The sequence below is a fragment of the Cupressus sempervirens genome, chromosome 5 (assembly GCF_028749045.1).
Source record: "Cupressus sempervirens isolate cs-2001-9-10 chromosome 5, ASM2874904v1, whole genome shotgun sequence".
Taxonomy (NCBI): Eukaryota; Viridiplantae; Streptophyta; class Pinopsida; order Cupressales; family Cupressaceae; genus Cupressus; species Cupressus sempervirens.
Window position 1 is genome coordinate 758,420,057 of NC_143122.1, and position 26,614 is coordinate 758,446,670.

The window sequence follows — 26,614 nt, forward strand, 5'->3', positions numbered from 1 at the left end:
TAGTACTAAAACCTACTGACAAGAATGTGATGAGAACCAAATGGATTTTGAGAAACAAGATGAATGAGAATGGAGAAGTCACAAGGAACAAGGCAAGATTGGTTTGTAAAGGTTATGCACAAGAAGAAGGAATAGATTATGGTGAAACTTTTGCACTTGTGACAAGATTAGAAGGAGTTATAACATTGTTGGCTTATCATACATATGGGAAGTTCAATGTTAATCAAATGGATGTCAAATCTACATTTTTGAATGGAATACTTGAAGAGAAGTTATATTGAACAAACTAAAGGATTCACTAAACCTGATCATATGAACATGGTTTACAAGTTGAACAATACATTGCATGAATTGGAAAAATCACCAAGAGCGTGGTAAGAAAGATTATATTCTTAAATATGATTAAGATTATATTTTCTAGGACAAGCGAAAAAATAATCTAGATTTGAAATGTGAATCTAGAAAAGGATGACCAATATTAATTTATAAAATATTTGTTGATGACATTATATTTGAAGGAAATGACATGTTGTGTAAGACATTTTCTGATGAAATGAGTATATAATTTGAAATGTCTCTATTTGGTGAGATTAAAAAATTCATTATATTTAAATTCTTATCAAATAAAGAAAGGTATATATGTGACTTAGTCTAAGTATGTGAAAAAATCCTTGAAGATATTTGGGATGGATGAGTCTAAGTTAGTCGGTTCACCTATGGTGACCAGTGAAATTATCAAAGGATGACACTACTGGTGAGGTAAATGAGACCCAATACTTATCTATGATTGGTAAGTTAAAGTATGTTGTACATAGTAGACCATATATTGTACTTGTTGGAATTGTTGAAATTGTTTTCATCTAATCCAAAGGAAACTCACATGACTATTGTGAAAAGGATATTCAGATATCTAAAAGGAATTGAAGATAATGACATATAGTATAAACAAGAGAATTACTTTAATCTTAAATTCTATATAGATACTGATTGTATTCCTAATGTTGATGATAAAAAAGCACAAGTGATACAACTTTCTTTTTAGGAGAAAGACTGATAACATGGGTATGCAAGAAACAAAGTTTTATTTCAAAATCTATTTCTAAAGTTGAATATGTTGTTATTATTGATCTCAAATTAGTTTTGACAAGTGAGCATCAAACACACTTAATTCATTTACTTAGTTCATGTTGAACTAGTAATGCATGCTGAGTAAAACATATAAATATTAGACCATGTTGAGTTGCAATGAGTGCCGAGTCACTCAAGTTTTGAGCACACAAACCATGCCGAGTGATTCAAGTACCAAGTGAATAGTAGATGCTGAGTAGTTCAAGTGCCAAGTTAGAAGTAAAATTATAGCATATGTCTAGCATTAGTAACTTCATATGCCAAGTACCACAGATTGGACATTTGTTTGTAATGGCACAAACAACTATGTAAAATGTTTTTTAGGCAACCTAAGGATAGATTATGATCTTTTGAAGATAAGGATGAATCTATATGTAGATTCTCTATGCAGTTATGTGAAGCCAATCAAAAAATAGGAAGGTTTAAGCAACAAATATGGATGAATCTCAACTATATATTCATATGTAATCCTAAGCTACCAAAGTTTTTAAAGAAGGATGAAGCCCTAAACTTTTTGAAAGAATACAAGGGGTGAATGAAAGAATTGAAGAAGCGAACAAAGTAGTTTGTAGAGATTTTCAAGTTGACTTAGTAGTAAGAGTGTATTGAAGAATTAGTTAGAAAAGAATAGAGGATAGAGAAGGATACATCATTTTTATATCTGATCCTGAAGGATTAAGAAGGACATTGTGTAGAGTTTATCTGTTATCAGGCAAGCAAGCGTGAATCAAAAGATCTATGCTGAGACATTTTAATTGGTGATTTCAATTAAATCTCCTAGGCAAAGTAGTCATAATAGGCTATACCAAATCCTTTAATAGGGTGGCATTCCAAGTGAATGACCTAAAGTCCTTTAGCTATGCATACTTCTAATAGGGTATTGAAATCCTATAACAAGGTGGGACTAATAGTATTTGTAAGCCTTTAGTAGGGAATGCCTTTCGCAAGGTAGACCATGATTCATGGTCAAACCTTTGTAACCTTAATTGGCTAAATTTTATTGCTACAGGAGTAAACATTTGTGGGTGTCATTCCCACGCAAATTTTACCTTCTCATTTGGAGGGTTTCTGGGTGACCATATCTTGTGTTATGTGTGTTTGATTACTTACATATTTTAGGTGCATTTACTTTACATGTTATTTTAGTTTATATATTGATTACATCTAATGAATGGTGAAATTTTAAACTCCTAATTCAACCCCTCCCCCTCCACCCCACCCATTCAAAAGTTTACTTCTTTTCTACTTGTAATTCCAACAATTGGTATCAAAGATAAGTTCTTAGAAGGAGAATTTTTGCAGCTTAGAGGAAAGATCTTGAAATGAAAGTCAGAAAGTTAGGAAAGACTATTGAGAACCAAGAGATTGAAATACATATTACACTACATCAACTGAATGAAGCTAAATATGCTTTGAAGAGTTCCTTGAAGAGAAGGAAAGAGATTGCTATAACAAAAAATAACACACAATACAAAGTGATAGACACCACCAAGCTATTTGCAAATAGAGAATCCAATGAATTTGATGCAATAATTCCAAATCTAATGGAAAAGAATAGGGCACAAGTTGAGGAAATTACATATCTCAAGCTAGAATAGGAATCTCAAGCCATGATGCTATGTGAGGTAACAAAATAGAAGAAGAAAGCCATGGAAGGTAAGACCATGATTGAAGAGGAGAAAATAATCTTGAACAATAGACTAGAAGAGAAGTCAACAAAGCTAACTAGGATTTCAAACATGCAATTGGATACCTTAAGTCAAATGATGAATGCTCATCATGAATTGAATGCCAAAGACATTAAGGTAACCACATTGAAGTTGCAGAATGAACAACTCTAGAATGACTTGAAAAGAGAAAAAGAAATTTTTGAAAGTTTCAACAAGCCAAATGAAGCAATCAAATACTTTAAACAATTATTAAAATCCCCTGGATACAAAAATGTTGTAGCAAGATTAGGCTACACAAGAATTGAAGGAGAATCATCAAAAGTTGCTAAAGAAATGAACATCAAAGGTAAGGACTCCAAACCTACTTGTTACTTTTGTAGTAAGAAAGGGCATACTACTAATGTGTGTAGGAGCAAGAATAAAAATCAAAATGCTAAGCCTAAGAACATGACTCATTGTCATAAGTGCAACAAACAAGGTCATTAGGCACATGAATGCAGAACCAAAACCATGTATGTACCAAGATGTGAAGGCTATTGCTACAATTATCAGAAATATGGGCATAGAGCTTTTGAATGCAGATCCAAGTCTATGTGGCCATCAAACAAGTCAACAAAGGTAAAAAGCCATGAACACTTTTATAATTGGGATTACAATACAAGACATAGTTGTCATTATTGTCAAGAATATGGACATATCCCTGAGAATTGCATTAAGACACATTTCAAAGACAACTAAAAAAGATGGTTGGGTCAAACCACATGTTTTAGCTATTTAAAGGCTAGCCAAATCAGCAAACATTGTCCAACTAGGTCAAAGGCACCAAGTTGTGAATTTGATAAAGGAAAAGGCAAGGTAGATGTTGAATACATTAGGAATAAGATGAACAAGACATGGAAGAAGAAAGATGGTTGCAGTACATCAAATGGAGAAAGGATCACTTCGCCCAATGGGTTAGATGGTCACACCCCATCAAACTAAGTAAACAAGAGGTATGTGGGACTAATACTCAAATGTAATATCACACATTAGTTCTATGGGAAATAGTACTAAAAATAATATATTAGCATGAATAAAGATGCAAGATGTTGGAAATCCAAGTTAAAACCTTGATTTTTTCATTTTGTTGCCGAGCATGAAAATGTTCTCTATGTATGTCGAGTGGAATACTAGTTAGTGCCAAGCTACTAGGCTAGCTAGTTAATGTCAAAGTTGTAGTATCTACCAAGTGATGGTAATATCTATAGATGTCGAGTGAATATGACACTGTGTTGATGTTGAGTTTATAGTTGTACAAGTACCAAGCATTAAATGCAAGGGTTTTGAAGGGTATATGGTCATTTTTTACTCATTTCTCATCATTTTGAATTTGAGCAAGAGCAAATAGAGTAGAAAGAAACGCAAAAAATTGTTTATGACACTCACAAAGATCTCAAGGATGATTTCACATCAGCTCTACAAGATTTTCAAGGTATTTATCACAAGCTGAGCTACACAATTTTTATTTGCACAAACCCTAGTTATATAGAATGGTGTCTAGCTCAAATAATGTAGAAGGGAAGGAGTTTTTGAATGTAAAACTAGTTGGTAATGAAGTAAAGAAACCAATTCTTATGGCCATCCCTGATATAGCATATAAAGAAGTTCCCTCTGGTGCAGTATCCATGATCCTACCAAAAGTTATTATGGTACAAGATGTTAGGAAATGTTACAACTACAAAATTGGATGAATAGGAGATATGGAAATCATAGAAGCCTATGATAGACTATTTGAAAATGGTGCTATAAAAGAAGAATTCAAAATTGTTGAAAGCAACGGTTTGACACATGCCTTAGACTTTCCTAATGTTTTCAAGACTAAATGGATTATAATTATCTTAAGCCAAATACATGATGGGTCCCTGTGACTGGAAGGAGAACCAATAAAGATTACCATATGAATAATCCACATGGTTACTAGTTTCCCAACCCTAGATCGGCCCAAGACTCTGTGAAGTGACTCAAAAGAGGTAATAGAGAAGAATACAAGAGCAAAATGGAATAAAAGAGTAATGACAATAGACACCATAACTAATTCTTTGATAAACTTTGATGTTAGGGTAATCTCACACAAATTCTATCAATCTAGTAGATTGAATAGTGTACCTTATATTGCAGTAGATGTTGGCTACAAGATTGTGAAGAAAGATCATACATATGATTTGGTAGAACTCTAGCTACAACAACTGATGGAGAACCTTGGAGCTATAAAGAAAACCAAAAGTGCACAATGCAAATTTGGTTCAATACTTATTTGTATATTCTTCTATGTACAAAATACATTCCCCTCTTTTGGTATAGTTGAATGGAAGACCAATAGGTTAATTGTAGTTCAAATAAATGAGTATATTGAGTAGATGGGAGAAAATTTTGAGGCATTATGACTAGCTACTTTGAGGACTTTAAGAAGTCAATGAAGCAAAGGATGAGGATGCCCATTTCACTGATTGAGCAACACAATAATGATATATGCTTTCTTGTTGATGTTGATTATACCTTTATACAAGTTGCTACACCAAGGGTTAGATGGTTAAGACCACTTGGATATGAGAACAATGTTGATGAAGCATCAATAACAATAACTACACTTCTAGCAAAGGAAGTTGACAAGACTACAAGAATCTTTCAAAATTATGATGTGATGAAATCAAAGATTGAATGAGAGTTGAAAACTACCTCAACACTTAAAAAGAAAGATAAATTGGTAAAGAAGCTAAAGGCCAAATTTGGTGAAGGTGCAAGTGAGGAAGAAGTAGAAGAAGATGAAGAAGATAAAGAACAAGAACAAGAAAAAACACATGGACCTCTTACATTAACCCAAGGCATGGGAGAGGACAAGGAAGAAAAAGAAGCTGAGGAAGCACCAACACATGCTGAGCCAAAGAAGAGAAAGGCTAAGGCACAACTTGTGACCAAGGAAAAGAAAATTGCAAAGCCAAGCCTAGCCAAGCCAAGCCAACTGAATGTATCACCATAGCTAACACATGTTCCACAACACAGAAGGCAAAGGAGAACTCCAAACAAGAAGAACAAGGCAGCTAAGTGCAGAAGAAATAGAGAAGAAAATATGTTCCACAACTTGACTCAAATGAAGATAAGGTTGAATCAGATGATTTGAATCAATTCAAAATGGTAAGTCACAGACCACTTTCTAATATTAATGTGTGTGAAAATGTTAGAAATAATGTAGATTTATCTCGTTTAAAGAATATTGATTTTGTAAAACTTGGAAGTGTGGAGAAGAATCTAGTAGAAGAGGTAGTGTATGCAATGATGTCTAAATTTAAGAACACTCCACTTGAATTTGATTTCACTATACCAAAGGCCTTATTTGACATTATTTAACAAAAGTGGCATTATTGTTTAAATTTGGAAAACAATATTAGAGATTCAACACTGGCCTAGGTAATGCCAGAATTAACAAAAGGGTAGATTGCCAAGACAAACAAGAAATATAGAGGAAGGTTTACACTAAAGTATAGAGTCTTTAGCATTCTTCAATTGAAGATGTTGTAAAGAAATCCACATAAAATGTGGGAATTGATCTATGGATTAACTATTGTGAAACAAGGAGAAGAGGACCCCTTTGAGGGTAAGAATGATAACATAGAGGAGGATGAAAAAGAAGATAGTAAGCAAGAAGGAAATATAGTTGAGGAGGATATTGAAAAGATAGATACTGACATGGCCATAGCTAAACATCAGCAAAAGGAATAGAGTGTGGAGGACACACAAATGCTGAGTGACAGTCCTCTTCATGACACAAGTGTAACTATAGAAACCATAATTGTCAAAGATGTCTCTGATGCATTTTCTTAGAACATCAGCCCATTAACTACAAATGATTTGAAGAATATTCTAGACCAATCTACATAACAAGCACAATTATGTGTAAATCCTATTTTGGTTGGTGTATAAGAACTTCAAAAGGTAGTAACTAAGGTCACAATGGATAATTTGAATCTACAAGAACCACCTTCTACCATCCAATTAGTTGCTCAAGTACAACCTTTAATTCACACAATAGCAAACACATCTATTAAGGTTGATACCAATATTAAAATTGATACAAATGAATAGAAATAGACTGTATAAGAAGGAAAGGGGACAAAAATAGAGAAAATAGGGCAGATAGATTCATCTATACCTAAAGAACAAACATAAGGTGCAAGTCAAGTCATTGTCATAGATCAAAACAAGCCTAAAGAGTAGGAGCAATCACCTAAGGTAAAGGAGTAGGAGGCCATCTAGGCATTGGTAACACTACCAACATCTAGTACTTCTCCTACAAAATTTCTTTAGAAGCCAAGCATAGAAGCTATACCATTGCAGATCTCAGTGCTAGGCTCAACCTCTTCAAAAGTTGATAAGGCAACTCACTATGGTGATATCACTTTAGATGAAGAGATAGTTATTCCTAAGTTTGATTATGATACAATGACACTTGAGAAAATAACCATTTTACAACAAGCTTTAAAGAAGAAGAACCATCAAAAAATGCTTAGGAAAGAATATAGGAAAAAGAAATGAGTACAAGAAATCAAAGACATATTTTTAGATTCATTCAACTTTCCTACTACAGAAACAAAGCCATTATTAGAACAATTGTTATAAATATTGGAAAAGGTCAACAATGAAGACACTTATACAAGTGCAAAATTTTTATAATGGTCAGGAAAAAAATTCTAGAGCAAGGTCAATGAGAAGATATTTGGTGAGATAACACTGACTCAAGTTGCATTGGCAACCAAGGTTGAGGATGTGAAGAAGGTACCTGAGAATATCTTCTCACTACACACCAAATTGTGTGACCCCACACTATTCACCCAAGAGACTAGACATAGAATTTTGAGCCTAGAGAGGAATCTAAACATACTAGGTACACAACTATCTCAAAACCCAGCTTAGAGTGAGATGCATTTTCATACATTGCTTCAATCATAGAGTCAATTAGCTATGTTAACAACAAAAGAGGCTAACATAAGAGCCAAATTAACAAATATTTAGGCATCCCTCACCCCACACATGGAAATCCTCCACAAGGAACTAGGTTATGCAGAAGCTCTACTGAAGAAAGATCCCAATCTTTCTACTCTAGATGGACTAGTACACCTTGCAGTAGAGCTAGCTATCCAACTCAAGTCATTGGATGTTGGATGTGACAACTGGGATGCATCTCTTAAAATCACCATGGAAGTCCATAAATCATTTTTAGAAAAATACACTATAAGCGTATAGCCCATTTGACATAAGTTTCAAAAAGGGGGAGTAAGTAAGCAAGTGGGAGATAGAATATAAGGGGGGAATATCCGATGGGGGAGATAGCAAAAAGGGAGAGAAATGAAATGTACAGATAGAAATAGAGCAGCATAAAGAGTATAAGTACATTGAAGTCAAAGAGTATTAGTAGGGACAGAGCTACTCAAAATGGATAACATATTTTAGATATAGAATAGTCATATTAACTCAGGGGGAGTTATATATTTTATGGTATATAGGTTATTACAAAAGTTTGAAAATTTTGAAGTTTTGTATATAAGCCAAGTCATGTATATGTTATCCTCAAGAAGAATAGATTGATTATGTATATTCAAGTGTTTTTGACACTCATGTCAAAGTGGGAGATCATTGATCTCAGATTCATTTTGACAAGTGAGCGTCAAACACACTTAAGTCATTTACCTAGTTCATGCCAAACTAGTAATGCATACCGAGTACAATGTGTAAATATTAGACCATGTCAAGCTGCAATGAGTGTCGAGTCACTCAAGTGCTGAGAAAATAGACCATGTCAAGTGATTCAAGTGTCGAGTAAATAGTAGATGCCAACCAATTCAAGTGCCAAGTCAGAAGTAGAATTATAGTGTATGTCAAGCGTCGGTAACTTCATATGCCAAGTAACATAGATTGGACATATTTTTTTATAATAGAACAAACAACTATGTAAAATGTTTTTCAGCCAACCCAAGGATAAATTACAATCTTTTGAGGATAAGGATGAATCTATATGCAATTTCCTATTCAATTACATCCAACCAATCAAAATATAGGAAGGTTTAAGTGGAAAATATGGGTGAATCTCAATTTTAGATTCATACCTAACCCTAAGCCACCAAATTTTTTTTTAAGAAGGACGAAGCCCTATACTTTTTGAGAGAATACAAGGGGTGAATGAAAGAATTGAAGAAGTGAACAAGGTAGTTTGCGGAGTTTTTCAGGGTGACTTAGTAGTAAGAGTGTATTGCAGAATTAGTTAGAAGAGAATAGAGGATAGAGAAGGATACAACATTGTTATATCTGATCATGAAGGATAAAGAAGAACATTGTGCAGAGTTGATATGTTATCAGGCAAGCAAATATTAATCACAAGATTTATGCTGAGACATTTTAATAGGTGATTTTAGTTAAATCTCTTAGGTGGAGTACTCTAATAGGCTATACTAAATCCTTTAATAGGGTATCATTCCAAGTCAATGACCTAAATTCCTTCAACCAGGCACACTTCTAATAGGGTGTTGAAATCCTCTAACAAGGTGGGATTTAATAGTCTTTGTAAGCCTTTAACAGGGTGAGTCTTTCACAAGGTAGACCATGATTCATGGTCAAACCTTTGTATCCTTAATTGGGTACACTTTATTGTTGCAAGAGTAAAGATTTGTGGGTGTCATTCCCACCCTAGTTTTACCTTCTCATTTGGAGGGTTTCTAGGTGACCATGTTTGGTGTTATGTGTGTTTGATTACTTACATATTTAAGATGTATTTACTTTACATGCTATTTAAATTTATATATTGAATGTATCTCATGAATGGTGAAATTTTTATGGATAGAAGTTTAAACTCCTGATTCACCCCCCCACCCCCCACCCTCTCAAAAGTTTTCTCATTTCCTACTTGTAATTCCAATAGTTATTACAATCAATTATTTAAATATTGTATGGATTAAGAAACTATTCAAAGGTATGCAAGAAGAGGTAACCAAGCCTATTACTATTTATTGTGATAACACTAGTGCAATTAATATTTCAAAAAATCAAGTGATACATGGAAGAAAAGAACATATAAATAAAGTATCATTATTTGAGGGAATAAAGACAATAAAAATAAGCGAGGCTTGAATATGTGAATTCACAAGAGAAAATTTCAGACATATTTACTGATCCATTGTCTAAGGATTCTTTTGAATATCTAAGAGGTAAACTGGGGGTTCTACCCATATCCAAAATTCACTAAGTGAACATGTATGTTGCATAAATTTATGGATGAATTGTAATATCTTTGTGGACTTGATGCAAAAAATCACACTTCAAGAGCATTTTTTAAGTTGTGAAGATGATTGTGATGAAAATAATGTATACTGTACATGCAAGGTACAAGGATAACTACAAGGTTTTATAAGTTTTATATTGAAATTTATAATGACCTTTGGCATTTTTTTGAAAGGGGTAGATATATACCTAAACGAGGAGCATAATTTATAAAAGGGAGAAGTATGAAAAATATTGGAGAAGACTTAATGGAGATCAAAATGAGATCACATCCTGAGGGGGGGATATGTTGCAAAATATTTGTGTTGTTGGTCAAGATACAAACCAAGTTACAGAGGTCTTTCAAATGGAGACAAAGAGATAAAAATTTGTATTGTTGACAATACATACATTTTTTTATCTTACATAATTTTTTGTCATATAAAATTATATATTATGTGTTGTGATCAATGCCAAAGGGGGGTATTTTTATACCCAATTGATAATACAATTGGTAATGCTATGAATATATGTAAAAGAGTTATAGTAGTTACTATGTTGTCATTGATGTTAAGTCTTAGTTGTCTAGACATTATGCTAATTAGGTAGAGTATCATATCATTAGATTGATGAAGAGGATTTGAAGAAAATATGTTGAAGACAAGATTGATAAGTATAGTATTCAATGTATACTTGAACGAGTTTGACAGTAATAATGTAATGTTGGTTTTATTGTTTTACAATCATATATTGTTGCAATGTATTGAGCTACATAAACTTAACTAAGGGACAAGGTTAAAGAAGGAAGACAATATTTGTTAAGTGACTATAGTGTTGCCTGAGTGGTTGACAAGGCAAAAGGGAAATTTAGTATTGCTTGAGTGAGTCTAGTATTAACCAAGTACTATATTACCCAAGTGAATGTTATGTTTACCAAGTAAAAACTTGAAAAAAAAAAGTTGAAAGAAATGGAATCTAAGGATTATTTTTTCTAGAAATAAAGAAAGTTTGAGATAGTCAAAGGCACAAGTCAAATTTTTTTGCATGATCAAAACTAGGAAAATTTAATAATTATATGGTGATGGAGATTGAAAATTAATAAGGATGAGCACAAAGTTGTGTGAAAATTTATATTTTCAATGTGGTGGAGTACATTAAATATAAGATTGATGATTGTGGTTAAGAGGGAATAGATGGAAGAATCTTGAAGCTCAGAGATGGCTAGTTAAGGAAGAGATCAAGACTATTTTAGGATGCTAATTTGATTGCTAGTTTGTTATGCTATTGAATTGATAGAAGTGTGAACTATTGAAGAAGGTGAAAAAAGAGAGTTGAATCAAGAGAACCAAGTAGATTTGGAAGAAAGGAGTGAATCAACTAGTCAAGAGAATAGAAAAGGAAGATAAAAAAGATAAAGATCAAACATAGACAAGAATAAAAATGATATCTAGACAAGAATGGTAGTGGTAGACCCAAACAAATGTTTTTTACACTTACTTTCTAATCATTGTAGCATAACATTGTGTAGACTAAGTGGACCTAGCAAGTCTATGAAATCCTAAATGATAACATCAATTAGTTGTGTTTTCTAAGTCCTTTAGAGTAGGCCACTCTTTAAACAAGATCAAAGAGTTATAAGGTCTAGATGATCTTTTAATAAAATTTTCTAACAAGGCCACATTAACCATGTGTACGTAAGATATAATAAGGTTGGCTCTTCGAGATCACTTTAGAAGAGTGAAAATTTTGGGTTTCTGGTGATAGGTGGTTTTCCCCTTCACATGATTTCTGCATTAAAAATCATGGTGTTAATTATGTGATTGTTGTTATATTGAAAAGTTAATTTTCATATTATTTTCATTTTCCTACAACTTGATAACAACTAAGTGAATGGTTAGTAATAAATATGTTTTATTACTGTCAGTTTGTTAAAATATAATAGTGAAATACTTCAGTGATAAGTTGAAAGTATACACTGATTGATTGCTAATGAAGTTTCTAAAGTTTGTTTGGTACTAAAATTATTTTAAGGGACTGCAGGATAACTAAATATAACAAATTCACCCCCACTTCTCAGTAATCTAACAATAATGATCTTTCGGATTGATATTAAAGGAGGAGGAGACTACCTATGAAGAGAAGGCTATCAAATGAGGAGAAGACTACCTAAGAGAGAATGATTAAAAGAGATGTATGTCAAAGGGAGAGATATTTAGCAAGGATAAGGAGAAGATAAATGTTGTTGAACAAAACAAGATCATATCCTAAAGAGGGATAAATATAAAGACAAATAATTATTAGTCTTGAAGATATAGATCGAGTAATAATGAACTTACTGATGGATAAAGAGCCAAAAAGTAATGTTGTTGAAATAACATACATTTGATTATCTTACATAATATAAAATCATATGTTAGGTGTTGCCATCAAAGCCAAAGGGAGAGATTGTTAGTCCCAAATGATAATCTAATTTGTAATGCTATGAATATATGTAAAAGAATCATATCAATTGTTATGTTTTCAATGATATCAAGTCTTAGTTGGCTAGACATTCCACTAATTCAGTAGTTTTTCATATCATTAGATTGATGAAGAGGATTTGAATAAGGTATGTTGAAGATAGAATTGATAAGTATGGTATTCAATGGGCACTTGAATGAGTTGGAAAGTGATAATGTAATGTCGGTTATGCAATATTGTAATGTACTGAGCTACACAAGCTTAACTAAGTGAAAAGGTTAAATAAGGAAGACAATATTTGCCAAGTATTGGTCAAGCAATTGGCAAAGTTAAGTTAGAATTTTAGTATTTCACAGTCAAGGCTAGTATTGACCAAGTTCTATATGACTCAAGTGAAAGGTTATGGTTATCAAGTAATATAAAGAAGAAAATAATTATAAATATGGATTTTGAGACAAAATTTTGATGAAAATATGAGTCTAAGACATATGTCAAGTTTGTTAAAAGATAAATGAATGAAAAAAATTAATGAAATTATGATGATAGAAATTGAAGAAGGATAAGGATGATTGCAAAGTTATATTTTCTATGTGGCTAGATATAATGCATTTGGAAAATTTTGAGATTGGTGATTTGTATTAAGCAATAATAAATGGAAGAATCTAGAAGCACTAAGATGACTATTTAAGGGAATGTTGAAGACAATTTTTGTTGCTAGTTGAATTTTGGTTGAATGCTAATAATAAGGTTGCTATGAAAGAAAGTTGTTGAAGGTGAAAGAAGTTAAAATTTGAGCCAAGTGAAATGAGTAAAGAAGAGAGAAGATTGAATCGAAGGAGTGAACTAACTAGTGTGAGAGATCAAATAGAGTGAAGAGCATAAAAGAGATATGAACAAGAAATGTAGTTCTATACCTAAATAGATCATTTTTACACTATTACTTTCTAATCATTGTAGTATTAAATCTCATAGACAGAGTGGACCTAAAAAGTCTATGAAATATTAAATGAGAACTTTAATTATTGGTGTTTGTAAGTCTCTAGAGAATATCAACAATTTGTTTGTAACTTGTAACAAGGTTGGCTCTTAGCCAAGCTCACTTCAGAAGAGTGAAAATTTTGGGTTGTCAATCCTAGGTATTTTTTTCCCTTTATAGTGTTTCTACGTTAAAAATCTTGGTGTCAAATTGTGTGAATGTTGTTATGTTGCAACTCAATTTTCATGCTATTTTCATTTTATTGCAACTTAGTAACAACTAAGTTAATAGTTGGTAATAACTAAGATTTATTATCGTCAGTTGGTTGAAACAATATAGTGAATGAATAGATTGGAGTAAAGTGATTGAAAGAATTAAGTGTGAAGCTGAATGAGTACACCAAGTGATTATTGATGATTTTTATGGAGTTTATGAATGTTGTTTGGTACTAAAATTGTTTGAAGGAATTGTAGGATAATTGACATAATTGATTTACCTCCCCTCTCATCCCTCTCATTATCTAACATACTCCTAATAGAGTAAGTCACTAGAAGTGATACAATATTGTAGCCCTAACAAGGCACCATCTTACTGCAGTAGTGAAGGATTTGTGGGTACCATCCCCACCATGGTTTTCCCTCTATCCAAAGGGTTCTACATGACCAAATAACTATGTTATGTGTTTTGGTTATTGAATTATATTTACTTGCATATGTTGAGATAGATTAGTTACATTTACTTTCATTTCAAGTTTGAATTAATGCTTGTGTATATTTATCGAGTGGATAAAATTATAAAGAGTTAATCAAATATAGAAGGGTATATAATTTTTATACAATATTGATTAACCACCACCCCTCTCCCCCAACCCAACCTCCACCTATCACCATTCTACCTTTCCTAAATAATTCAACAACCACTTTAGATAAGATCAAATAGCATCTATGAGATAAAAGGTGCAACTTGAAGAATCCCTTGACACTATTGAATATTTAAAAGAGAAGTTGAGAGAATCTTTAACCAAAAGGAAGAAGCTAATGAAAATTTTGGGAAGGAGCCAAGAGCTAATATAAGAAAATATTGAAGAGAAAAGTGTTTCTAAAGAATCAAAAGAAGAAATATCAAGACTCATGACTGAGAATGGGAATGGAAAGATGATGAAAAAGATAAAAATTCCTTAAATAGGGAAAGGAAAAATCACCAATGAGACTAGGTGAAACTATGGATGTGAAAAAAAATGTCATCCTATCAAGAGATCAAGCCTACAAAGAATTCATACTATCTTAGGAAGCAAGACAATGAGTTAAGGCTCTGGTGAAAGAAAATGAAGATGAGACAACTCTTATGGAATAAGAGCACCAATAGATGACACAAGAAAATAGAATTAAATGCTTGGATTGAGGAAGAAAGAAAGATGGAGGAACAAGTTTACGAGCTGATGGAAAAACTAAAAATAGTGAAGCAGAAATGTGATAGGCTAGGAAAGCCAAATAAAAACACCAAAAAGGTGGAAGAGAAACTAAACACTTGTAGCAAGATGATAAGCTCAACTAGTCTAAGATTTGGAGGAATCATCATGACCAAGAAAGGAGAGTCTTCAAATGATAAAGACTTGAAGTCTATAAAAGAAAATATGGAAACAAAGAAAGGTATGTCATAAAACAAACCTACTTTTTTTTGTTGTGGTAAAATAGGACACAAATAATGTGTGCTGGAAAAGATAACCTAAAATTGGTGAACAAGATTGCTATAGAGGCTATTGTCATGTTTTCCACTGGTATCAACATAGTGCACATGAATGTAGGGATCTTGCAAATGAATAAAGAGAAGGAGGTTTCATCTATTACTATGATATGAATGGTCATAATTCTAAAGACTATATATTGAGTACTGGATCACATCAGTCCTCTTGTAAGAGTCGTATACATGTTTTTTTTCTTGGAGAAATGAGGGTCACATTACATCCTATTTCAAGTGGTGGAAAGGTCAATAGAACCATGCAAGACCATGAAACAAAAAAAGAAGAATATGCTACAAATGTCACAAGATAGGTCATTTAATCAAGAACTATTGGGTCAAGCAAAAACCCAAACCATATCATAATGGAAACAAAAGAAAAGACAAGGCAAGGCCATTGATTTTGAGCAAGTCAAAAAGGACTTCACTATAGTGTGGACTAGGAAAAGGGGAAAAAATATTGGAGTGAACATTGGAGAAGTAGTAGGCTCACTAATAAGTGGTGTTTCCTCCTAATTGACTTAAGATAAGAAAATCTTAAGAGGGGTTAGGCAAGAAAAGTCTACATTACACCAATCCCAAGATCCAAACTAGTAAGTCACAACATGTGACTCAATAAAAGGTAAAATTGCAACTACTAAAAAGTGAAGATAGGTTGTCTCCAAAATATGGTCATTGGATGAACTATCATAAGGTATTTATTTCACAAAGATAGAGGTAGGTAAAAGATGAGGTTAGTGTTAGGACCTCAATATTAATTTTTGAACAAAATCTACAAATAGATGCATTATTCAACAAAAAGTCACTTTTGCAATCTTGAGATTCAAAGAGATTTTGTTTGCAAAACCCTAGCTATCAAAAGGGCATTATTTGTCCAAATAACACTAGTGAGTTATTTGCAACCCAAGAAGAAATCCAAAGCAATGGATTATGTCAAAATGGACCATTTCAAGGTCAAATCATACAATGGCACAATGTGATGGTATGTTTGAGGCCAAATTAGTTAACATACAAGAACTAGAGCCACTTATCTATGAACCAATCTTATAGAGTATCGATGTGAATGAAATTGTTAGATCCCTATCCTCACTCCTAAGTAGTGGCTTGGTGATTGAAGATGTTAGCGACTACCTCAAGGTAAAAATAATAGAGGTGGTAGATGTAGAAAAATAATCAAATGTATAAAAAGTTTTGTGAATATTTCAAGTTAATATCTATCCACTAGGATTTGGAGAAAAAACCGTATCCCATGCAATAATATCCATAATTTTTTTAGGGATGAATGGGTATAATTTGTACTCACCAAGTTGTATGAAAATTACATGTGGCTAGATAAACTACATAAGATCACAAAAGAAGTGATGTAAAGGGTAATAGGGTCCAATAAATATAAATATGATAACTACCTACAAGCACAAACTAGAAGTAGTGGAAAATTTGATTGAATACCACCATGATAGAAGAGTGTGCTTGTTGAAGGATATCAAACATCAAAACATCTAGTTTTCTACAAGAGTTATTGCACATATCTTATATCAGTTGAACCAGTCAAACAATATGCCAAAAAGAGCAATGTATGGAGCACATCAAATTATAACAGATAAAAGTCTACTAGATCTAAGTGGGTGGACATGTAAATGACTATTGAACAACATGGATAAGATCAAGAAGGAAAACTGAGCACATATGTTTAAATTTAGCGAAATATTGGTTAACATTTTCTTCTACTTTAGAGAAGAATTCTTAGGATACAATAAATTCCAATGGACATCCAAGAGATTCATTACAACTCAAATAATAAGCATGCATAATAGGATACAAAGAAGTACCCTAGAGAATCTTGATGATAATTTCAAAGAGAATGTTAGCCCTGAATGATAATGTTGTTATTGTATGTAAAAGAGTCATGCATGCTTTTTATATTTTCATTGATGTCAAGCCTTAGTTGGTTAGGCATTATGCTAATTCAATAGAGTATTATGCCATTTAATTGATGAAGAGGATTTGAAGAAAGTATGATGATAGAGTTGAAGAGTATTGGTATTCAATGGGCACTTGAATGAATTGGACTATGAGAGTATAATTTTGATTTGCTTATATTGCAATAATGTAATGTTGTGATGAATTTCTTGTATTCACTAACCAAAAAATCTACATGATTAAAGAAGAGATACAATATACACTGAGTGATTATAGTTATCATCAAGATTTTGGCAAACAAAAGTTGAAGTTCACTGTTAACTAAGTAATTCTTGTGTTAATTGAGTAATATATTGTGAAAATAAGTTGCAATGTTTAGGGAGTATGAATAGGATGAGAAAGTTAAGAAAAGACTAATCTGAGGCTGACTTTTGATAAAAAACTAAAAATGATTGAGAAGTTAAAAGGATAAAGTCAACTTAGTTAGTTTTAAGATCTATTTCTATAAAAATGCTATAAATATATGATGAAGAAGATTTAAATAAAATGAAAATGAGCACAAAGTTCAATGAGTTATATTTTTGAGTGATTAAATACATGAATATAAGATCTACGATCATGATTAAGAAGCAAAATCTAGAAGCATCTAGATGATATAAGTTAACTATTTAAGAAGATGATTGAGATTACTTTTGCTTGTTGATTATTACTGATAGATGTTGATAAAGTGTAAATTACTTAAGGTAAAGATGGAAAAAGGAGAACAAGGTGAACTGAGTAGAATAGAAGTAGAAAAATGAAGCAAAGGAAGTGCAAGGTAAAAGGAAAAAGCATGACTCATCCAAAAAAAAATCTGAAGGAAGCAGATAGAGAAAAGAAAAGATATAAACAAGAAAGGTAATGCTAAATGTAGTAGATCATTTGAATATTACTTTCTTGTCATTATAGAAGATAAAATATCTTAACTGAGTGGACCTAAAAAGTATTTGAAATCTCATATAGTAACACCAATTAGTGATGTTTGTAAGTCCTTTAGAGTAGGACGCACCAAAAAAATGTGCACGTAACCTTTAATAAGGTTGGCTCCTAATAGAGCTCACTTTAGAATAATGAAATGTTTGGGTTATTGATTTCTAGGTAGTTTTTTCCTTTACAAGGTTTCCACATTAAAATATATGTGTCAAATTTGTGATTTCTTATGTGTTTCAAGTTGATTTTCATATTATTTACTTATTGCTATGACTTGGTATAAGCTAATTTATATATTTGATACATGGTAAAGTAATGGACAGTAAGACAACAATTTGATTGTAAAAGATTATAAGTTTTGGTTGAGATGTTGATTGTGATCACTGAGTTATTATAGAATCTTTTTATGAAGTTGGATTTTTTACTAAATTGTTTGAAATACCTATTGGAAATGATTGAAAAAGGTAATGAATGAAGAATAATGGAACTAGTAAATAATGTTTCAATCATTGTTTTTTCATTAATGTCAAACTTGCTACTTGCAAAAATGACAATTACTTTAGTGACCCAAATACTATCAATTGGTTGATTGACAAGGAGGTGACAATCAATAAGATGTAACTAGAGTACCTAGAGAAAGGTTGAAGTTATGACATTGTAATGAAGTATAAGGATCAACTAAGCCATTGATGAAATAGTGTATTGATGACATACTCTAAGACACAGAGGATGGACACACTAAGACACATGATGTAAGGATTAACTAAGTTCTAGTTAGTGTCAAACAAATTCTCAGGTGTTGAGCAGTCTTTACATGCCAAGTGATCTTCAGGTACCGAGGATCTTTTAGGTGCTGAGTGAAGATCAGGTGCCGAGCACCAGTAAATAATAATAGAAGCTAAGTAACACAAAAGGAGTCGAGCATCAGTAAACCAATGATGCTAAGTTGCTGCATTATTTGTTAAAGTCAAAGATTTGCCAGATTAGTAGCGATAAGGTTGTTACATCAAATATTCTGAATTAGTTGGATGATAGGGATGATGAGCAGATGTCACAAAACTCTATGTAATCCATGCAAACCATTTTCAAGGCAAATGCTAATGGATTTATCATGAAGTTTCTAGAAGAAACAATTTGGAGGGAAAACAATACCATTTTCTCAACAGAAAAGTAAGATTTGATCGAGAAATCAAGAACATAACTTCTTTATAAGGAGTTACAGCTTAGAGATCAAATGTGCATGCATGAAAGGAAATTGGTCATAAGTATGATCATGCAAAGAAGCCAAGAAGAGTAAGAATAGAGCATCAAGTGACCATGGAGTGCATTGGCATAATTAGTGGAAGAATTCAAGGAGATAGATCTTGTAGGGTGAACAAGCTGTCAGAACTACAAGGGAGGAAAGCCAAACAAAGAAAAGAACTGAAGAGTGATATGAAATCTGCACAGTTAGAGTTGCAATTTGTATCAGGTCAAAACTCTTCTAATACTTTCTTACCATTGTGTTAGACATTGAAACCCTACATTGCTAGGTTAGCTTAACAGCTAGGTGAATAAGCCTTAGGAAAAGGATAAAGATATCCCCTGGAGAAGGACAAAGAGATCCTCAGGAGAAGGATAAGGAAATCCTTAGGAGAAGGATAAGAGATCCATAGAGAATAGGATAGGAGATCCTTAGAGAGGAATGAAAGATTATTTTGAGAAGGTGACTAAAAATCCGATGGACTTGGGTGAGCCTAATAGCTCTATGTAAATCCTTTAATAGGGTGACATTCTAAGTTGAATTTTCTTAAATCCTTTAACAGGGTCACATCTTACAATGTGTAAAGCCTTTAATAGGGAAGGCCTTTAACAAGGCAAACCATCAGAAGTGGTTGAAATCAATTACATAGTTATTCAGTAGGTATCACCCCCACCCTATTTTTACCTTCTTATTCTTGGAGGGTTTCTAGGTCGTCAAAATCCTTAGTGTTATGGTGTGATGCATGTTTACTTTTAATGATTGTTTAATGTTCAATTGCATGCATGATAAGAAAGTAAAAGGATAGTACTGTTGATTCACTCCTATTTTATTAGAAAGTTTGAATTGGACATCATTTGACCTTGGATAACTGATTCACCCCCCCCCATCTTAGTCATTCTAAATAATTCTAACAATTGGTATCAGAGCACACTGCTCATTTGTTTCAAGGTACTAGTAGCAAAAAGGTCAAGATGTCCAAGAGAGAATTTCTCAAGCTAAACAAAGACAACTTTGTTGCATGGCAAAGTCTAATGAAGCTAAACCTCTGATCAACAGGTGACTATGCATAGACCTCAATCACAGTTGATCATATAGACCCTGTAGGACCCCTCACTACAGATGATATGAGCAAGAAGAAGGAGCACAACCAAGTGATGTTAGATATTGCTTTAGCACTAAGCTATGCCAAGTATGATGACATCAAAGGATATGATACTTTAAATCAGATGTGGGAAACATTATCAAGAATCTATGGAGGAGATGATAATGTCAAGAGAGCCAAAAGAGAGAAATCCTAAGAGGAAAATTTGATGACATGAAAATGGAAGGAGGAGAAATTACTGCTCAATATAGAGCAAGAATAAAGTAAGTAGTCAGTGCCATAAGAAGCATAGGAGGACAGGTAGCAGAAGAAACAATATGTAGAAAATACTTGAGAACTTTGCTTCCCATCTATGCTATAAGAGTATCAACCATCCAAGAGCTAAGGTGTGTACCAAGTAACACAATGACATTTGAAGGAATAATTGGAAGACTCATTGCCTTTGAGCTATCCAACTTTGGCAACTACAAGCCAAAAAACTTTGAATCTACATTCAAAACCAAGATGATGATAAAAGACAATGATGAGCTGCAAAAAAAGAAAAAGAATGGAAAAGGAAAGTATGTATCTAGTGAAAACAACACTGATGAAGATGATGTAGACCAATTGGAGGCATTACTATCAAGAAGATTTTACAGAGGAAGAGCCAAATTTAAAGGTAAGCTACCAATCATTTGTTTTAATTGTAATGAAGTTGGTCACATTGCAGCCAAATACACACAAAAGAAAAATTACAAGGATGGAGGAAACTTCAAGAACAAGAAAGAGGACAACAAGGACTACAAAGGTAAAGACAAAAGATGCTACATTATTGAAGAAGACTCTGATGAGAATGATGATGAAGTAGTCTATGTGGCTATGGAAGATGAATCAGGTGAAGATGAAGCAACTACATTGGTAACCTACATGAACAAGAATGATAGATGGATCATAGAAAATGGATGCTCTCATCACATGACTGGAGGCAAAAGTAAGTTTATTGCCTTTACTCAATATGAAGGAAATAGTGTTAGATTTGGTAACAATGCACCATGTCAAATAAAAGGGAAAGATAGTATCAAGCTTACCAAAAAGATATCATGTGATAATGCATACTATGTTGAAGGCCTGAATTATAACTTGTTAAGTGCCTCACAATTAGGCAACATAGGATGTAAGGTTGAATTTGAAAAAGGATTTGCTAAGATCTATTATTCCCAAGAAAGTCTAATAGGAAAAGGTAATTAGACTAAGAGTAATTTGTTTTACCTTGACATGGAAGATGATTCTTGTCTAATTGTTCAAACTAATGACAAATGGTTATGGCACAAGAGGCTATGTCATGTAAATTTTGACAATCTGATAAGCATCAACAAAATGAAGAAAGTTAGAGGTCTGCCAAAGTTGAAGAAGCTTGATAACACCATGTGAAAACAATGCCAACTAGGGAAGATGACCAAGTCAAATTTCAAAAGAAAGACTTATACTTCTAATGAAGTATTAGAGCTAGTTCATACTAACTTGTATGGTCCTACTAAAGTTTAAAGCTACAAAGGTGACAGATACATAATGATATTTATAGATAACTATTCAAGGATGATGACAGTCATGTTCCTGAAACTAAAATCAGATGCATTCCAAATGTTCAAATGGTACTTGGCCAGAGTATAGAAAGAGACTACGAAGAGCCTGAAATGTCTCAGATCTGATAGAGGAGGTGAATTCACATTAAGAGAATTTGAAGAGTTCTGCAATGAAAATGGAATGAAAAGGTAGACATCAGCACCTAGGACTCCACCTCAGAATGGTATAGCAAAGAGAAGGAATAGATCAGTTATTGATTGTGCCAAGACCTTAATGATGGAGAAAAATGTTGCACTTAGGTATTTGAGAGAAGCTGTAAGTATTGCAGTCTAGACACTGAACAAAGTTCAAGTCAAGAAAGGTACAAATGCAACACCTTTTGAATTATGGTATGGGCATTCTCCTAATGTAAAACATTTCAAAATATTTGGATGCAAATGCTATATATATAAAGAGTCTAGAAATGGAAAGTTTGATGCAAAAAGTGATGAAGGCACATTTGTTGGTTATTCTATCAGAATTAAAGCTTATAAGTGTTTGAATGTTAACACTAACAAAGTAGTAGAAAGTACAAATGTGAAATTTGATGAGCTTGCAAAAGTTCAAAGTGTTGAGAACACCAAGAAAGCAGAAGAATACAAGAACTTTGTATAATTTTATGAAGGTATACCTAATAATGGTGAAGCTGCAACTCAGAATGACAATTAGCAACAAAATCCAGCATCTACCGAGTCATAGACAACAACTGTCGAACAACAGACACATTTAGAAGCCGAGTTGTAGAATACAAAAAATGTTCATTCAAATTCTAAGAACAACCAAAAAGAAGATTTAGATTCTGAAAGATACAATATGTAAACAAGGAAAGGACTAGTACTAGAAAAATATGTAAGAAGAAATCATCATATAGATCAAATTATTGGAAACAAAGGGGCAAGACCAATGAGAAGGAATAGATTCAAAAGTGAAACATGTCTACTCAGAAAGATGATGACTGGTACAATGCTATGAAAGAAGAAATAGAACAAATTGAGAAGAACAAGACATGGAACTTAGTCTCAAGCCCAATTGACAAGAATGTGATTGGAACCAAGTGGGTGTTTAGAAAAAAGTTAGATGAGAATGGTGAAATCACAAGGAACAAGGAAATATTAGTTTGTAAAGGGTATGCACAAGAAGAAGGACTAGACTATGGAGAAAATTTTGCACCAATTGCCAAAATGGAAGGAGTAAGGACCTTATTGGCATATGCAGCCTTCAAAGGATTTAAAGTCTATCAAATAGATGTAAAGTTTGTATTTCTTAATGGTATACTTGAAGAGGAACTCTACATAGAGCAACTAGGTGGTTTTGTTGATGAAAAGAACAAAAACAAGGTATGCAAATGACACAAGGTTCTATATGGATTAAAGCAAGCCCCTAGAGCTTGGTATGAGAGACTTCACAAGTATCTAGAGCAAATAGGATTCGAAAGAACTGATGAAAAAATAAACATGTACATCAAATCAGAAGAAGGTAAGGATATCCTTGTATCTAAAATCTTTGTGGATGACATAGTTTTTGGAGGAAAGGAAGCACTTTGCAAAAGTTTTGCTAACAAAATGAAACATGAGTTTGAGATGTCTATGTTTTAAGAAATCAAGTTCTTTTCTAGATTTCAAGTACATCAACTAAAACATGGTATATTCATGACACAATAAAAGTACATCAAAGAGATACTCAGGATGTTTGGATTGGAAGACTCTAAACTAGTCAGCACACTAATGGCAACATGACATAAGCTATCCAAAATTGATGAATCAGTTGAAGTCAATCAAACAATGTATAGATCCATGATTGGAAAACTACAATATGTTGTACATAGTAGACCAGACATAGCACTAGTAGTTGGAATAGTGGCTAGATTCTTTGCTAATCCTAGAGAAAATCATCTCATGGCAGTAAAAAGTATAATGAGTTATCTCAAAGGAACTGATGATTTTGGCCTATATTACAAAAAAAATGAGAAGTTTGAGCTCAATGCATACACAAACACAAATTGGGGAGGCAACATTGATGACAAGAAAAGCACAAGTGGAGGAGCATTATTCTTAGGTAAAAGGCTAGTTACTTGGACTAGCAAGAAGCAAACCTGCACATCTTAGTCGACTGCAAAAGCAGAATATGTGGTAGTAGTAGTCAATTGCACAAACATTGTATGGCTTAAACATCTATTGAAAGGAATGAAAGAAGAGGTAACAAAACCTATGATACTGTATTGTGATAATACAAGTGTTGTAAACGTATCCAAGAATCCAATAATGCATGCAAAAACCAAGCATATTGCAATCAAGTATCACTATGTTAGAGAATTGGTGGAAGACAAACAAGTGAAGATGGAGTACATTCACACAAAGGAAAAAACTATAGATATCTTCACCAAACCATTTCCCAAGGATACTTATGAATATCTTAGAGGCAAGTTGGGGGTAATGCCCCTAACTCAAGCAATCTAAAGCAACAAAGAAGTTGTCCTACATCAACAAGAATATATCATTGAAATATCATAAGAATGATGCAGAGGATGTCAACATGAACATAAATTCCAGATCACTCACAAGCATGGTGATAGAGGGAGAAAACATGAGATGCAAAGCTTATATTTTGCATGTTGAAGATTCTACATCTTTGGCATTTATGTCAAAGAGGGAGATCTATGAGAAAAGAAACTAATCAATGAAAGGTAAGGATATGGAGATGTATGAGATTAGTAGTAAGGATGCAGCAATCAAGAGGGAGAAGCAGAAAAAAGGAATCAGTTTGTATCAACAAAAGAGGGAGACATGATACATAGAGGAAGATATGTAATGACAAGAAGTTTTTTGTTTGGTATATAATTTTGGTGGTAACTAAGTTGATCAACTCAATCAATTGATTAGTTTGGTTTACCGTCAATGCCAAAGAGGGAGATTTTTGGAAATGATTGAAAGGATCATAATTGAAGAATAATAGAATGGGTAAACAATGTTTTCAATCATTGTTTCATCATTGATGTTAAACTTTCTACTTTCAGGAATGACAATTGCTTAAGTGATCCTAATAATATCAATTGGTCGATTGACAAGGAGAAGGCAATCAATAAGATGTAACTAGAGCACTTAGAGAAAGGTTGAAGTTATGATGTTGTAATGAAGTATAAGGATAAACTAAGCCATTGATGAAATAGTGTATTCATGACATACTCTAAGAGGATGGACACACTAAGACACATCAAAGATGTAAGGTTTAACTAAGTCATTTGTAAAGCCTAACTAAGTTCATTGGAGAGAGTCAAGAAAGTTCAACTTTAGTGTGAGCCGAGTGATTATTCTGAATGGTATACTTGAAGAGGAAGTTTACATAGAGCAACTAGAAATTTTTTTGATGAAAAGAAAAAAAAAAAGGTAGGCAAATTACACAAGGCTCTATATGGATTAAAGCAAGCCCCTAGATCTTGGTATGAGAGTCTTCACAAGTATCTAGTGCAAATAGGATTTGAAAGAACTAATGATAACAACAATATGTACATCAAATCAGAAGAAGGTAAGGATATTCTTGTATCTAAAATATTTGTGGATGACATAGTTTTTAGAGGAAAGGAAGTACTTTGCAAAATTTTTGCTGACAAAATAAAACATGAGTTTGAGATGTCAATGTTTGGAGAAATCAAGTTCTTTGTAGGATTGCAAGTACATCAACTAACGCATGGTATATTTGTGACACAATCAAAATACACAAAGGAGATACTCAAGAAGTTTGGATTAGAGGATTTCAAACTAGTCTGCACACCAATGACACATGACATAAGCTATCCAAAAATGATGAATCAGTTGAAGTCAATCAAACATTGTACAGATCCATGATTGGAAAACTACAATATGTTGTACATAGTAGACCAGACATAGCACTACCAATTGGAATAGTGGCTATATTCTCTACTAATCCTAGATAAAATCATGTTATGGAAGTGAAAAGGATAATGAGGTATCTCAAAGGAACTGATGATTTTGGCCTATATTACAAAAAGAATGAGAAGTTTAAGCTCAATGTGTACATAGACGCAGATTGGGGAGGCAACATTGATGACAGGAAAAGCACAAGTTGAAGAGCACTATTCTTAGGTAAAAGGCTAGTTACTTGGACTAGTAAAAAAAAAAACATGCACATCTCAGTCCACTATAGAAGCAGAATATGTGGCAGCAATAGTCAATTGCACAAACATTGTATGGCTTAAACATCTATTGAAACAAATGAAAGAAGAGGTAACCAAACCTATGATACTATATTGTGATAATACAAGTGCTATAAACATATCCAAGAATCCAGTAATGCATGCAAAAACCAAGCATATTGCAATCAAGTATCACTATGTCAGAGAATTGGTGGAAGACAAACAAGTGAAGATGGAATAAACTCACACAAAGGAAAAAATTGTAGATATCTTCACCAAACCATTGCCCAAGGATGCTTATGAATATCTTAGAGGCAAGTTGGGAGTAATGCCCCTAACTCAAGCAATCTAAAGCAATAAAGAAACTGCCCTG